Raw genomic sequence first — 17,813 nt, 5'->3', positions numbered from 1 at the left:
ACTACAATTTTATCTATCTTTTTACCCGTGAGTGATTGACAACCCCTCTCTTACGTCGGGTTGGAATTATTTCTTCTTTGTGTACATGAGTTGTTTACGTGGTGTTGCGTGGTTCTCGTACTGGTTCGATAACCTTGGTTTCATCACCGAAGGAAGTACCTACTGTAGCTGTGCTACATCATCGCTTCCTCTTTGGGGAAATACTGACGTAGTTCAAGCCGCATCAGTAGCCATGTCTCACACGGGTCATACGGAGTATCACTAAGGAGAGATTTCACCCCGGTCTCGAGAGCTCTTGCATGTGCTCGAGTCATCGATCCGCTTGGCACTTGGTGAGGCGTAGGTAGGTCCATGGGGATGGCCGTAGGTGCTCTACATCATCTGTGTTAGGGCATGTCTTTATCCAAGTGGTTTTGGTGATTGATGACAATGCATTTGCGGACTAATCATGTGCATTGAGCATTTTAGATATTCATTCATTGGCACGAGATGATTCTTTCCCATTGGAGCTCAAGGTGAAGACGATGTAGTCTCTTTCGTTTTGGTTTTGGTGGACTTGAGTCGTAGGAGACACCGTGCTATTAAGAGGGGGTCCGTATTGAAAAGGTTAGGGTGGAATCAACATGTACAAATACCATTTGCACCCCCCAAATCTTTCCCGCACCCTTGGAGCATCCTTCGTTGTCCTCAAAGTGGGTTTCATAAGGGTCCAGCGGTAGTACCATGGAGACGAGCGACAGTACTGCCTAGAGCCACAGGCGATAGTAGCGCTTTGCAAGAGCGGTAGTACCGCTCAGGGCTCCAGGCAGTGGTACCGCTCCGGTGCCGCGCTAGTACCGCCTCGATTCGAGACCGTCGCTTCTCGTGTCAGGTTGGGCAGTAGTAGGAGCGGCAGTAGGCGTGGTAGTACCGCTTATAAGCGGTAGTACCACCCTACCACCGCTACTAGCGCCGCTCGGGGGCTATCTCTCTCCTGCCCCTTTTCTCTACTCTCTGTGCGCAGCCCCAGCGGTACTACCGCTGGGCCAAGCGGCAATACCGCTACCTCGAGCGGTAGTACCTCTCCCATGAGCGGTAGTACTGCTCTCTGCGGGCTGAGTTGTGGGATAACAATTGGATTTGATTCCCCACTATATAAGGAGGTCTTCTTATCCAAGAAGACCTACCTATTTTCCCCAAGCTCCATTGTTTCTCCAAAGCACATTTTCGCGCGATCTCTCTACCTAGCCAATCAAACTTGTTTATTTTCTAGGGATTGGTTGAGAAGGCCCGGATCTACACTTCCACCAAGAGAAATTTGATTCCCCCCACTAATCCCTTACGGATCTTGTTACTCTTGGGTGTTTGAGCACCCTAGACGGTTGAGGTCACCTCGGAGCCACATTCCATTGTGGTGAAGCTCCGTGGTATCGTTGGGAGCCTCCAATCAAGTTGTGGAGATAGCCCCAACCTTGTTTGTAAAGGTTAGGTCACCGCCTTCAAGGGCATCACTAGTGGAATCACGACATCTCGCATTGTGTGAGGGCATGAGGAGAATACGGTGGCCCTAGTGGCTTCTTGGGGAGCATTGTGCCTCCACACCGCTCCAACGGAGACGTACTTATCCCAAAGGGAAGGAACTTCATAACACATCCTTGTCTCCACCGGCTCCACTTGTGGTTATCTCTTCCCTTTACTTTGTGCAAGCTATTGTTGTGTTGTATCCTTTACTTGCACTTCTTGTTGCTATTGTTTGCATCATATAGGCGATCCTTTCAATTGGTATCAGAGTCTCGTCTCTTTATTAATGGTTTCACCACCCAAAGAGTATGGTTTACACCGAGAGGAAGTGCCCGAGGCCGTGGAGTTGACTTCGATCACTCGAGACAACTTAAATGGAGCTATGGCTTCACTTAAGACGTCTATGACGACCGAAGTCAAGTCCATGCTTAAACAATTACTTGAGGGGATGAAATCCACTCATGATCCCTTGCTTGTGGTTAATACCATGACATCGGAGTTGGAGGCCAATTCCGCCAAGGAAGCGGCTAAAGGTACTCATGTTCCTTCCCCTCATGACAAGAATGGGACGGGAACCTTTGCCTCAGTTCCCCCTCCCCTGGTCTTTGGAGGGCCGGTCCCCACACCTCGCATTAATAATTATGGTCCTCCTCCCAAGCTTGTTAAGGGTGATTTTGCTAATTGGGTCTTTCTCATTAAGTATCATTTGAATCATTGCTCAACTAACCCTTGGAGAATCATTGAGCAAGGCTTCTACCCGCATGATCCAAACAACTTCACCTAAGAGAAGAAGTGGACAATCAATACAATCACTCCGCTTTGTTCATCCTTCGAGATGCGGTCCCTCCTGAAGATCTGCACTTACGACCTTTCACTCGTGTAAAGGATTTTTGGGAGCACATTGTTTCTATGTACAAGGGAAGTTCAAGCATCCAACGGTCTAAATTTGAAGTTATCCTTGATGAGGCCGATGAATTTGTGATGCTTGAAGATGAGGATCCGTGTGATCTCTACCGGAGGGTGACAACTCTTGCGGTTGCTCTCCAAGACCATGGAAGCAAGGACACGGATGACACTTGGATCAAGCGCAATTTCCTCAAGGCCATCATGACATTCAACAAGGACATGTCTTCCGTGATTCGTCAAAGGCCGGATTTTCACACCTTAACCTCAAGTGAAGTGTTGGATGAGTTTATTGCCATGAACATCATGAACAGGACCGCCGACAATGCAATTGCTCGTGTCCGGTCAAAGAAAAGCACTCCCACCAATGCCTTGAAGGCCAAGGCCATTCTGGAAGAAGAAGAGGAAGAAGAGGAGTGTGGCTACGAGGACACCAAATATGCTTACCATGAGCACATGGCTCTTGCATCAAGGTAATTTTGGAGCAACAAGAGGAACTCAAGGCCCAACTTCACCAAGAACAACTCAAGTGGGTCAAAGAACAAGCAACGAGTAAGAAGTTGCTACAATTGTGGCAATGTGAGTCACTTTGTGGTGGATTGCCCTTACGAGAAAAGGAAGGCAATGGTGACAAACTCATTCGCAAAGACAAAGCAAAGTCTTTCCCTAGCAAGAACAACTTCACCAAGAAAGCTCCTCCAAAGGGTTTGGTGGCACATGAAGAGTACCCCTCCGATGATGATGAGGAATATGCAAGTGGATAAGGAATGGCAACGACAACCATTGCCATTGCTACATCTTCTCCCTCCATGGTGTCTCTCTTTGGCGCCCCAACAAAAACACCATTTCCAAGTGTCTCATGGCCAAAGGTATCAACAAGGTAACTCCTAACATCAAAACCACCATCATTACTAATCCTTCATTGTTAGATTGTGTGGATGATAGTGAGGTGGAGAAAGTTGATGAGAATGAGTTCACTAAGTTTGTGAGCAAACTCAAGGTGAGTCCAAGAAGCACTTTGTTGCTCTCTTGGAACAACTTGGTGAGGCCAATGATATCTTTGATTCGCTTGAGGATACTATCTCCAAGTTGGAGGGGCATAGTCGTGACTATGCCGATGAGATTGTGGATCTTTCCATTACTCTAGAGGAAGAGTGAGATCTTCGTTTTACTCTTGAGGAGTCACACAATGTTGATCATGCTAAATTACAAAAAGATCTTGATCATGCTATTGTTCTTACTCATGTACTTAAATCCGAGAAAGTTGCACTTGGGGTTGGCCATGATAGACTCAAGGAAGAATTTGATACACTTGACAAGGCCCACAAGGTCTTGAAGGGTGCTCATGCTTCTCTTAAAGAGTCTCATGATCAACTCCAAGTGAAACTAACCCAAGGCGATTTATGCTTGCCCTCCTTCCGTTCTAATTGATAATGCCCATGCTACTAACCCTTGTTGCGAGCATGTGCATCTTGTGGAGGAAAATGCTAAGTTGAAACAGCAACTTGAGAAGGGCCTTGTGACTTGCATACAAGGCGAGAAGAACCTCAATGACCTTTTGAGCAAACAAAAGGAAGTTGTCGAAAAGGAAGGACTTGGGTTTGTACCCAAGTCAAAGAAGAAGAAGAAGAAAAACAAGACCAAGCAACCTCTCCCGCTCATGGACACCTTTGTCAAGGCGAGTGAGGGTGCTCATGAGAAGAGGAAGACCAATGAAGTGGGTGGTAATGCCAAGAGGGGCAAATGCGCCCCGAGCAACAAAGCCAGCGACTTTAACCCCTCTTATGTTTTGTGCCATGCTAGTGATGGGCATGTTTATGAAAAATTTGTTGGTTCTTCTTATGAGTACATTGAACGGTCTATTTTGGTTCCTAAAACCCTTGTTGCTAACATCAAAGGACCCATTCAAAAATGGGTACCTAAATCCAATCATTGATATCTTGTAGGAGTTTGCTTCCAGTGGGGTGTCATGGTTGCTCGATAGTGGAGCAACAAATCATATGACCGGGAGCAAGGACCTGGTGTTGGATGTGCATCCAATTCCATCTATGCCCACTCATGTCCAATTTGGTGATGCCTCAACTTCTAAGGTATTGGGACTTGGCAAGGTGTTCATCTCTCAAGATTTATCTATTGAGAAGGTCATGCTTGTTGAGTCCATTGCATACACTTTACTTTCCATTTGTCAACTTGCACTTATGGGCTTTGCAACATTCTTTGATCTTGATACCGTGGCCCTTTTGTGGAGAAAGACTCTTAAAGTAGCCTTTGTTGGGCATGTCGAGAACGGTCTCTATGTGGTAAACTTTTCGGAGCGACCCACTAAGACCGCGACTTGCCTAATGGCTAAAGTTGATGTGGGCTGGCTTTGGCATAGCCGACTAGCCCATGTCAATATGAGATCTTTGCAAAGTCTCCTCAAAGGGGACTGATACGTCTCCAACGTATCTATAATTTATGAAGTATTCATGCCATGTTTGCAGTAGTTTTATATGATTTTGGTATGATTTGTTTAGAACTAACCCGGACTGACGCTGTTTTCAGGAGAACTACCATGGTGTTGTTTTTGTGAAGAAATAAAAATTCTCGGGATGCAAAAAAAATCAACGGAGACTTTTTCTGGAAAATATAAAAAAATACTGGAACAAAAATCTACCGGGGGGGAGTCCCATGGGCCCCACAAGGGTGGGGGCGCGCCCCTATGCCTCGTGGACTTCCCGTGGGGCCCCCTGGCTTGTTCTCGATGCCAACCTCTCCTAGAAATACCCAAACCTCCAGAAATTAACCTAGATCGGAAGTTCCGCCGCCGCAAGCCTATGTAGCTACGAGAAATCAATCTAGGCCTTCTCTAGCACCCTGCCGGAGGGGGCCATCATCACCGGATGGCATGGAGGAGGATCCTGGAGGGCCCATCATCGTCATGAAGGCCAAGGACTAGAGGGAGAACCTCTCCCCATCTAGGGGGAGGCCATGGAGAAGGAAGCACAAGGGGGAGAACCTCTCCTCCTCACTCTCGGTGGCGCAGGAGTGCCATCGGGAGGGGAATCATCGCCGCGGTGATCGTCTTCATCAACATCACCATCATCATCGCCGTCCTCATCTCTTTTAAGCAGTCCACTCTCCCGCACCCCACTGTAATCCCTACTTGAACATGGTGCTTCATGCCACATATTATGATCCAATGATGTGTTGCCATCCTATGATGTTTTGAGTAGATATCCTTTGTCTTGGGTTGATTGATGATCTAGATTGGTATGAGTTGTATGTTTTATTTTGGTGCTATCCTATTATGCCCTCCGTGTCGCGCAAGCGTGAGGGATTCCCGCTGTAGGGTGTTGCAATACGTTCATGATTCGCTTATAGTGGGTTGCTTGAGTGACAGAAGCATAAACCCGAGTAAGGGGATTGTTGCGTATGGGATAAAGGTGACCTGATGCTTTAATGTTATGGTTGGGTTTTACCTTAATAATCTTTAGTAGTTGCGGATGCTTGCTAGAGTTCCATCATAAGTGCATATGATCCAAGAAGAGAAAGTATGTTAGCTTATGCCTCTCCCTCATATGAAATTGCAATGACGACTATTGGTCTTGTTAATAATTGCCTAGGACAATTCCGCACACCGATCCATCATTGTTCCGCACTCGCTATTTATAATATTTAGTAATATATTCTAACTTTATGATAATAGCACCTACTTTGATATTTTAGCTCTCTGATACCATGCAAAGTTATCCTCTTCATACCCACAACGTAGTTTTATTTCTCGTTTCTAGTTGGAAGCAAACGTTCGGTGTACGTAGAGTCGTATCAGTGGCAGATAGGGCTTGAGAGAATATTGATCTTACCTTTAGCTCCTTGTGGGTTCGACACTCCATACTTATCACTTCCACCATTGGGAATTGCTACGATGATTCCCTACACTTGGAGATCATCAGGGACCACGTCCGTGGACTAACAAATGTGAGTTTTGCCAAAGACCGTGCTTGTAGTGCTTGTATCGAAGGAAAGCTTCATGAAATGACTCACCGATCCTCGACTATCATCTACTCGAAGAGGCCCTTGGAGCTCCTTCACATGGATCTCTTTGGACCTCCATCCTTTGATAGTCTTGGTGGAAGAAAGTATTGTTTGGTGATTGTGTATGACTACTCAAGATATACATGGGTATATTTCTTCAAGAGGAAGAGTGAGACTCAACAAACCGTCATCAACTTTGCAAAGGAAGCTCAACGTCAACATGAAGCAAAGATCTTGATGATTAGAAGTGACAACGGCACCGAGTTCAAGAACTACACCTTGAATGAGTTTCTTAGTGACGAGGGGATCAAGCACCGGTATGCCGCACCCTATACCCCTCAACAAAATGATGTGGCGGGGAGGAAGAAGCAGACGTTGATGGACGCGGCAAGGACCATGATGGCGTAATTCAGATCTCCGTACAACTTTTGGGCCGAAGACATCAACACCGCATGTCATGCATCCAATAGGCTCTACCTCCGCAAAGGCTTGAACAAGACTCCATATGAGATACTTACCGGCAACAAGCCCATCCTCAAGTACTTCTGGGTGTTTGGTTGTAAGTGTTTCATTCTCAAGAAAGGTGCTCGTTTGTCTAAATTCGAACCTAGATCTCAAGAGGGCATATTTGTTGGTTATGCTACAAACTCTCTTGCTTACCGTGTCCTCAACAAGTCCACCAGACTCATTGAGGAGACATGTAACGTGGAGTTGGATGAAAATAACGGCTCCCAAGTGGAGCAAAGAGGTCTTTGTGATGTAGGTGATTAAATTCCTCCCCAAAGCCATAAGGAGAATGGGGATTGGTCAAATACTCCCCATTGAGGAACCCCTTGTGGCTGAATAAGAAGGACAATGCTCTACTCAAGTGGAGACATCACCTACACTAGACCCACACGCTTCCGAAGAACAAAGTGAAGGCCCTCAACCCAATGAGCAAGATCAAGGGCAAGATCAACCCCGTGAATATGTGATGCACCAAATGATGCCCAAGATCAAGTTCATGCCTCTAATCTCTCTCAAGATCAAGACCAAGATCAAGATCAAGAGCAAGCTCAAGATCAAGAACAAACTCAAGATGGTGCTAAAGATCAAGAGCTAACTCAAGACGGTGCTCAAGATGTGCAAGATGATGCTCAAATTCCCATTGAGGAACTTTTGGAGCGTTGTGCCGCTAAGGCGGCTTCCAAGCTCGAGCTTCAACAACATGTCATGGAGAATGTGCTTGGAAGCTTGAGAAAAGGGGTAACTACTCATAAACAATTGTCAAACTTTTATGAGAATCACACATTTTTTCGTGTGTTGAACCCCAAAGGGTACATGAGACGCTCGATGATGAGGATTGGCTTGAAGCTATGCACGATGAACTCAACAACATCGAGCACAATCAAGTTTGGGAATTAGTGCCAAGGCCAACGGAGGAACATAATGTCATTGGGACCAAATGGATCTTCAAGAACAAGCAAGATGCAAATAGTGTGGTAGTTGGAAACAAGGCGAGATTGGTGGCACAAGGCTACTCCCAAGTCGAGGGTATCGGCTACGGTGAAACCTTTGCCCCTGTTGCTCATCTTGAATCTATTCGCATGTTGCTTGCATATGCCTCTCATCATGACTTTAAATCGCAACAAATAGATGTGAAAAGTGCATTTCTTAATGGTCCTTTGAATGAGTTGGTGTATGTCAAAGAACCTCTGGGATTCAAGGATCCCAAGCTCCCCACTCATGTATGTCAAACTCAAAAAGGTGCTCTATGGCCTTAAGCAAGCCCCACGTGCGTGGTATGAGCACCTTACCGAGTTGTTGCAAGATCGTGGGTTTGAATTTGGGAAAATCGATCCCACTCTTTTTACTAAGAGGGTCAAAGGGGATTTGTTCATATGCCAACTATATGTTGATGATATTATTTTTGGTTCTCCTAACAAATCTTTCAATGATGAGTTTGTCGCGCTAATGACCGAGAAGTTTGAGATGTCTATGATGGGAGAGTTGAAGTTCTTTCTTGGGTTCGAAGTCAAGTAAAGAAGAGAAGGAACATTCATCAACCAAGCCAAGTATACCCAATACATGCTCAAGAGATTCAAGCTAGATGATGTCAAGCCGGTCAAGTTTGTAATGCCCACTGAATGCAAGCTTGACAGTGATCCCAATGGTAAAGTGGCGGATTAAAAGGTATATCGTTCCATAATTGGATCCTTGCTTTACCTTTGTCCATCTAGACCGGATATCATGTTGAGTGTGGGAATTTGTGCATGGTTTCAAGCCGCACCTAAGGAAAGCCACTATGTGGCGGTCAAGCGAATCTTTCGATATTTGGCACATACCCCAAACTTTGGCTTATAGTGCCCCAAAGGAGCAAGCTTCGATCTCATGGGTTACTCGGACTCGGATTGGGTGGGAGATTGTGTGGAGAGGAAGTCAACTTCCGGAGGGTGCTAATTCCTTGGTCGCTCTTTGGTGAGTTGGTCTTCGAAGAAGCAAAATTGTATATCTCTCTCGTCCACCGAGGCCGAGTATGTAGCCGCTGCAAGTTGTTGTGCATAATTGCTATGGATGAGGCAAAATTTAAAGGATTGCGGTGTCACATGTGACAAAGTGCCTCTTCTATGTGACAATGAAAGTGCTATCAAGATTTCTCTCAATTCGGTGCAACATAGCAAGACGAAGCATATTGAGATTCATCATCATTTTATTCAGGATCACATCAAGCGGGGAGATATTGATATCATCTACATCAACACACAAGAGAAAATAGCGGATATTTTCTCCAAGCCTCTAGATGAAGCAAGATTTCGTGACTGAAGGCATGAGCTAAATATCATTGATTTGAGCAATGTGGCTTGAATCTAGGCACACCCAGCCACACTCATCATCATATCTTGTTCTAGATGTAGGCATGGACATAGGAGGAGTGTTGTTCTCTCAATGAACTCTTCCTCCCATTATGCATAAATCAATCACGTCTTTCACATTAGCCATTTTTATGGTATTTGTGCTGCAAATATGAGTTTTGGTCATGAGCCCAAGGTTAAAATCTTTGCGGTGCCATACCAATTTACTCAAACATAGGTGGCCTCGGCCACCGCCCTCTCCTTGAGAGGTGTTTTGCTTTCCTTTTTCCTCTAGTCAGGTTGGTTTTTGTTTCCATTATGCTTTGTTTCTAGTCTCTCCAAGGGTGCATCTCTTGCTTTTGGCTGTCTTTTGCCCTTGGAGTTACTCCCTTGGTTCGTCGATATGTTTTTCCCTTTTCTAAGCCTTCAGTTTTATTTTTGTCTCGTCGAAGTTGTCGTTGGGCGGCACTACCGCTGTTGAAGGGCGGTACTATCACTGAGTAGCAAGCGGTACTACCGCCCGTCCGAGCGGTACTACCACTACGGGACGGGGCTGGGGTTATGAATCGGGCATGGGGAGTTTTACTCCCCCATACCCATTCTTTTTCTTCCGCTCGTCCGTTCGTCTCTCCAGCAACGAACTCGCCGCAAGAGGCCACCGCCGGGCCGCCTTCTCCGGGTCTTCCTTCGCATTTCCAACAGGTGGAATCGATCCCCACCCCTTCCTCTTTCCATGGATGCTGGTGATGGCACTTCGGAGCCCCCCGTCTGTCGTATCAACCTCGGGCGTCCTGGAGGATCAAAGCGCTATCACACTTCTAAGGCAACGGCTGCTTTGTCAAGTGTTCCTCCAACTCAACCCAAGTCTCCTTCCAAGCAAGTTGCGAGCAACCCTTTCGATGATGTGTGAGTAGTTTACCACAGACCTAGAGGTCCATAGTTAGTAGCTAGATCTCTCTCTCCCTCTCTCTCTATCTCTCTCTTTGATCTTCAATAAAATGTTCTCCTCAATGTTCTTGGAGTTCTATTCGATGTAATCACTTTTTATGGTGTGTTTGTTGGGATCCGATGAATTGAGAGTTTATGATCAGATTATCCATGAATATTATTTGATTTTTCTCTGAACTCTTTTATGCATGATTATTATAGCTTTGTATTTCTCTATGGTATATTGATTTGGTTTGGCCAACTAGATTGATTTTTCTTGCAATGGGAGAAGTGCTTTGTGATGGGTTCGATCTTGCGGTGCTCAATCCCAGTGACAGAAAGGGACATGACAAGTAGTTGTATCATTGCCACCGAGGATACAAAGATGGGGTTTATTCATGCGTGCATTTACTTTTGTCTACATCATGTCATCTTGCTTGAGGCGTTACTCCGTTCTTTATGAACTTAATACTCTAGATGCATGCTGGATAGCGGTCGATGTGTGGAGTAATAGTAGTAGATGCAGAATTGTTTTGGTCTACTTGTCTCGGATGTGATGCCTATATACATGATCCTTGCCTTGGATATCCTCATGCTTATTTGCTTTTCTATCAATTGCCCAACAGTAATTTGTTTACCCACCGTATGCTATTTTCAAGAGAGAAGCCTTTAGTGAAAACTATGGCCCATGGGTCTACTTTTATCATATATTAAAATCCTAAAAATAACTTGCTGCAATTCTACTTTATTTATTTTATTTTGTATTTTTGTTCTATCTATCTATCAATCACTACACAATTTAATCTTGCAAGTAACGGCTGAGGGATTGACAACCCCTTGTTCGCGTTGGGTGCGGGGATTTGTTATTTTGTGTGCATGTGCTGCTAACGAGGTGTTGCATGGTTCTCCTACTAGATTGATAACCTTGGTTCTTAACTGAGGGAAATATTTATCTCTACTGTACTGCAACATCTCCTCCTCTTCGGTGAAATCCCAACGCAGCTCACAAGTAGCAGGAATAATTTCTGGCGTTGTTGCTGGGGAGACACCATCAACATGTATCAAGAACCTATGCATAAAATTTCATCTACTTGCATTTACATTATTTCCCATTTGCCTCTCATTTTCATTTCCCCCATTTCTAAAACATTTTACAAAAACACAAAAATATTTTTTGTTTGCCTTTTTATTTGTTTGTTTGCTCGCTTGCTTGCTTTTTGCCTTCATGTCAACACACAAAGAACTAGAAAAATAACTAGGAAAATTAAAGACATATGGATCCTCATACACTTGCTAATCTTTTCAAAACATCTAATTATGTTGAGCCAATTGCTAGTGAGTTGAGTGCACTTGATTATCTCTATGAAGTTTTTCTTGAAAATCATGAATCTGGAAATTGTGATGAAGTGTTAGAAGAAGAAATTTATAAAGTGATTCATGATAGCTCCTTCAGTGAAAAGCATGATTGCAATGATGTTACTATAAATTATATTAATGTAAATTGTGATAATAATATGCAAAGCCACAAGCTTGAGGATGATAATTTTGTTATGTCCACTACTTATTGCAATGATCATGATTGGGGTGATAATGCTTCTTATGATCTTGGAAATCTATTTAAGCCTCATGATGAATATGCTATTGATAATAATGTTTGCAACAATATTTAAAGTGGGTTTGGAAGAGTGTCAACTTTAGGTAAAAAGAATACTACATATTTGGATAGTGTTCAATCTAACGAATTTTTTGATAAAAGTGGGTTTGGAGAGGTCGTGACTTTAGTTAATGTTAACCCCACTACCTTGGAAGATTGTAAAACTTTTATGCATGTGGATCATGGAGAGAAATTTTTATATGATAGCTATATTGCTGAATTTGATTATGATCCTACATGTAATTATTATGAGAGAGTAAAATATGGTTGTAGAAATCTTCATGTTACTAAATTACCTCTCTTCATGTTGAGATTGTTATTGTTTCTTTCTTCTTGCTTACATATGCTAGATATTTCATGTCTTGACAATTTGTTTGCTTATAAAATGCCTAGGAAGAGAGTTAGACTTAAATGTATTTGTCACATTTATTATGATGCTCTCTTTGTGCTTCAATTCTTGTCTTTCATGTGAGGATTGATACGTCTCCGTCGTATCTACTTTTCCAAACACTTTTGCCCTTCTTTTGGACTCTAACTTGCATGATTTGAATGGAACTAACCCGGACTGACGCTGTTTTCAGCAGAATTGCCATGGTGTTATTTATGTGCAGAAACAAAAGTTCTCTGAATGACCTGAAACTTCACGGAAAGTCTTTTTGGAAATAATAAAAAGTCCTTGCAAAAGATGAAGACCTGGGGCCCACACCCTAGCCACGAGGGTGGGGGCACGCCTGCCCCCTGGGCGCGCCCCCTACCTTGTGGGCCCCCTGGAGCTCCTTCGACCTCAACTCCAACTCTATATATTTGCTTTCGGAGAGAAAAAAAATAGAGGAGAAGGATTCATCGCGTTTTACGATACGGAGCCGCCGCCAAGCCCTAAAACCTCTCGGGAGGGCTGATCTGGAGTCCGTTCGGGGCTCCGGAGAGGGGAATCCATCGCCACCATCATCATCATCAACCTTCCTCCATCACCAATTTCATGATGCTCACCTCCGTGCGTGAGTAATTCCATCGTAGGCTTGCTGGACGGCGATGGGTTGGATGAGATTTATCATGTAATCGAGTTAGTTTTGTTAGAGTTTGATCCCTAGTATCCACTATGTTCTGAGATTGATGTTGCTATGACTTTGCTATGCTTAATGCTTGTCACTAGGGCCCGAGTGTCATGATTTCAGATCTGAACCTATTATGTTTTCATCAATATATGAGAGTTCTTGATCCTATCTTGCAAGTCTATAGTCACGTACTATGTGTTATGATCCGGCAACCCCGAAGTGACAATAATCGGGACCACTCCCGGTGATGACCGTAGTTTGAGGAGTTCATCTATTCACTATGTGTTAATGCTTTGGTCCGGTACTCTATTAAAAGGAGGCCTTAATATCCCTTAGTTTCCACTAGGAGCCCGCTACCACGGGAGGGTAGGACAAAAGATGTCATGCAAGTTCTTTCCCATAAACACGTATGACTATATTCGGAATACATGCCTACATTACATTGATGAATTGGAGCTAGTTCTGTGTCACCCTAGGTTATGACTGTTACATGATGAACCGCATCCGGCATAATTCTCTATCACCGATCCATTGCCTATGAGCTTTCCATATATTGTTCTTCGCTTATTTACTTTTCTGTTGCTATTGTTACAATCACTACAAAACACCAAAAACATTACTTTTGTTATCATTACCTTTTGCTACCATTACCACCACTATCATATTACTTTGCTACTAAATACTTTGCTGCAGATATTAAGTTTCCAGGTGTGGTTGAATTGACAACTCAGCTGCTAATACTTGAGAATATTCTTTGGCTCCCCTTGTGTCAAATCAATAAATTTGGGTTGAATACTCTACCCTCAAAAACCGCTGTGATCCCCTATACTTGCGGGTTATCAAGACTATTTTCTGGCGCCGTTGCCGGGGAGAATAGCTCTATTCTTTGAGTCACTTGGGATTTATATCTGCTTATCATTATGAAGAACTTAAGAGATCCAAAAACCAAGATTTATCCCTCAACTACGAGGGGAGGTAAGGAACTGCCATCTAGCTCTGCACTTGATTCACCTTCTGTTTTGAGTAAGCTTGCGACACCTAAACCTGCTTCTGCTATTCATTCTGATATGTCGCATGTTATTGATGATGCCACTTCTGCTATGCATGATACTTATGATGAAACTACTTCTACGCTTGATACTACTATGACACTTGGTGAATTTCTTGATGAACAACTTGCTAGGGTTAGAGAGAATGAAATTATTGAAACTGGTAATATTGACGAAAGTGATGATGAAGACTCTCCCCCTAATAAATATGAATTGCCTGTTGTTCCTGAGGGTTATGTTCTGGATGAAGAATCTGCTAGAGCTATTTTAGCTTGCAATGATAGATATGATCTAAAGAGGTTATTAGCTAAATGGAAGCAGCAATCCCTTAATGCTAGAATGAAACCTGACCCTGCTTTTGCTACTTCACCTATCTGTGTTACTGATAAGGATTATGAATTCTCTGTTGATCCTGATATAATCACTTTGGTTGAATCTGATCCTTTTCATGGCTATGAATCTGAAACTGTTGTGGCACATCTTACTAAATTAAATGATATAGCCACCTTGTTCACTAAAGATGAGAGAACTCGCTACTCTTATATCCTTAAAATATTTCCGTTCTCATTAAAGGGTGATGCTAAGATATGGTTTAATTCTCTTGATCCTGGTTGTGTGCGTAGTCCCCAGGATATGATTTATTACTTCTCTGCTAAATATTTCCCTGCTCATAAGAAACAAGTTGCTTTAAGGGATATATATAATTTTGTGCAACTTGAAGAAGAGAGTCTCCCACAAGCTTGGGGGAGGCTTCTCCAATTACTTAATGCTTTGCCTGATCATCCTCTTAAGAAAAATGAAATACTTGATATCTTTTATAATGGACTAACCGATGCTTCTAGTACCTAGATAGTTGTGCTGGTTCTGTTTTCAGGGAAAGAACACCGGAAGAAGCTGAAATTGTATTGAATAATATGTTGACTAATGAAAATAATTGGACACTTCCTGAGCTAGCTCCTGAGCCTATTCCTAAACCAACTCCGAAGAAGAGAGGTGTTATATTTCTCAGTCCTGAAGATATGCAAGAGGCAAAGAAATCTATGAAAGAAAAGGGTATTAAAGAAGAAGATGTTAAGAATTTACCTCCTATTGAAGAAATACATGGTCTTAATTTACCGCCTGTCGAAGAAATGCATAATTTTAATCCATCTCCTATTGAAGAAACACATGGTCTTGATAACCCGACACAGGTAGTAAAGGTAACTTCTCTCTATAGATATGATAAAGTTGAAATCCCATTAACTAAGTTTGCTAACCCATGCTTAGATGAGTTTGATAAATTTATGGTTAAGCAAGAAGACTTCAATGCTTATTTTGGTAGATAATTAAAACGCAGTGTTGATATGCTTGAACACTTGGGTGATTATATGGCTAATGTCAAAGGTGAACTTAAACTTATTAGTAAGCATGCTTCTATGGTTACCACTCAAGTAGAACAAGTACTTAAAGCTCAAAATGATTTTCTCAATGAATTGAATAGTAAGAATAATGATAATGTTGTTAGAGTGGCTACTAGAACTGGTAAAATGACTCAGGAACCTTTGTATCCTGAAGGCCACCCTAAGAGAATTGAGCAAGATTCTTAGAGAAATAATATAGATGCACCTAGTCCTTCTAAAAGGAAGAAAAAGAAAAATGATAGGACTTTGCATGCTTCTAGTGAACCCATTACTGAAACACCTGAGAATCCAAATGATATTTCTAATTCTGATGCTGAAACACAATCTGGTAATGAACCGGAAACTAGTGATAATGTTAATGATAATGTTCATGTTGATGCTCAACCTAGCAATGATAATGATATAGAAATTGAACCTGTTGTTGATCTTGATAACCCACAATCAAAGAATAAATGTTATGATAAGAGAGACTTTGTTGCTAGGAAACTGTAGCGACCCGACCTCAGATGGTCAAGTCTCTGTGCTTCAGTGTCATCCCTGGATCGGTAATGCTGACACGCACAGTACTCGAGGATTTATAATAGAGAAGCAATCACACACTTATTACATCGAAAAGTCTCCAAAGAGAACTTATTACAATAATATGGCTTAAGGCCATCTAATGCGATAACAGCGGAAGGCTTGGAAGATAAGGTGAGTCCATCAACTCCAACGGCATAGCTGAGCTGCATGGCAACGACCTAACGAACCTTACTCCTCATTTGAAAAGTCTGCAACATAATACGTTGCAGCCCGAAAACGGGTTAGCACATGGAATATGCTGGCAAGGTAACACAGTAGAGCAGAAACAGAATAATGCTATCACTACATGCATATATGGCTGGTGGAAAGCTCCATGGTTATAGTTTTTGCGAAAAGCCAATTTTTCCCTACAACAAAGGAATAGATTTTTATTTAACTATCATGGTGATTGAAACATCATTGAGAAGGTACGCCCAACTCAATCCCAATTAAAGTGATTAACAACCCAACAATATTAATTAAACATGGTGAGATACATGTGATAACCCAAGTACTAGATACTCAAGAATTGTCCATAACCGGGGACACGGCTAACCATGATTAGATTGTGCACTCTGCAGAGGTTTGTGCACTTTTCCCCACAAGACTCGATCGCCTCCGTTGGATTTCTCGCACTACAGGGTGTTTGAGAAACGGATGACCGAGACACAGTCTTTCAGAAACGTTAACTCTCTACTCCGGGTAGACCATACCAAACCTACAAAACCCACTACCTGCTGATCTACCACTTCAAGAGCTTCACGTGACTTACTCAACTATGCTAGAGCCCATAATAGCTTGTGGCTGCACACAGAAGTTTCTAGCATGAATCATCTCAGTTCCCTTTGAGCCTGGGTGGCGGTCCATAGGAAGATCACACGGATACCCCGGGATTTCCTAAAAAAGTACAGACAACATTGGGTTCCCTAGGTGCCTCAATCCACCCAGTTGTTTGATTAAGTTGCCACCTTAAGTTGAACCATTAATTAACAATCTCACAGCTATCATGAATTTCACTCAAACCCAAACCACGTCTACGAGCATAGCATAGCAATGTAAGCAATACGTAGAAGTAACTCCCAAGGGTTTGAATATAACAGGGTAATAGGTTCTACCTCAGCAACTACTTCCCAACCCACAAGTTAATGATATCCTAATCATGCAATGTTTGAGGATTGGAACTAATGCATAAAAACTGGGTAATAATGGGATATGATCAAAGTGTTACTTGCCTTGCTGACGATCCGCGAATCCTAGGGACTTGTAGTAACACGCTTCGCTCTCCGGGAATTCTATCGCAAGCAAACAATAACATACATAAGTAACAAGCAACGGTGCACAAGCAAAACTCAAATAAGAGGGTTTGACCAGAAGTTCAACTTAAGAACTCCGGTACGCAAAAAGAATCAAATCAAGCGGAGCAACGAAACTCGAACGGCGAAAGAAAGAAGCTTCATTTACTAATCTGAAACTAGGTCAAATTTTACAATAACAAAAACTTGTTTGAGTTGGTTAAACGGAAAGAGGGTTTCGAGACAAAACTCCAGGCGCTTGAATCGCCTGATTCCGATAAACGAGCGAAAAGATAAACAGAAACTAAGATCGGATCAGAAATCGCGATCAGAAAATCGCGGAATAAATCTAATAAAAGAAAACTGACGAACGGACTAACGAACAAGCGTTCGTTAGCTGTATCTAACGGGCGAGGAACCATTCGTTAAAACGAACGTTCGGACGAACGTCCGCTAACTAGAAGAATCGAGAAAAAAACCGGTGAATCCAAAAAAGGGATCTAGGGTTTCTAAAAAGAAATCGAGCGGAGAGAAAAAATTTATTAAAATCAAAATCCTCGTTTCATTATTTGATAAAAGTCAAATATGAAAACCGGAAAATCCCCAACTCTCTCCGTGGGTCCT

Source organism: Triticum urartu, chromosome 4A (assembly GCF_056163025.1).
Source record: "Triticum urartu cultivar PI428250 chromosome 4A, HENAU_Tu73, whole genome shotgun sequence".
Taxonomy (NCBI): domain Eukaryota; kingdom Viridiplantae; phylum Streptophyta; class Magnoliopsida; order Poales; family Poaceae; genus Triticum; species Triticum urartu.
This window is presented reverse-complemented; position numbering follows the sequence as displayed.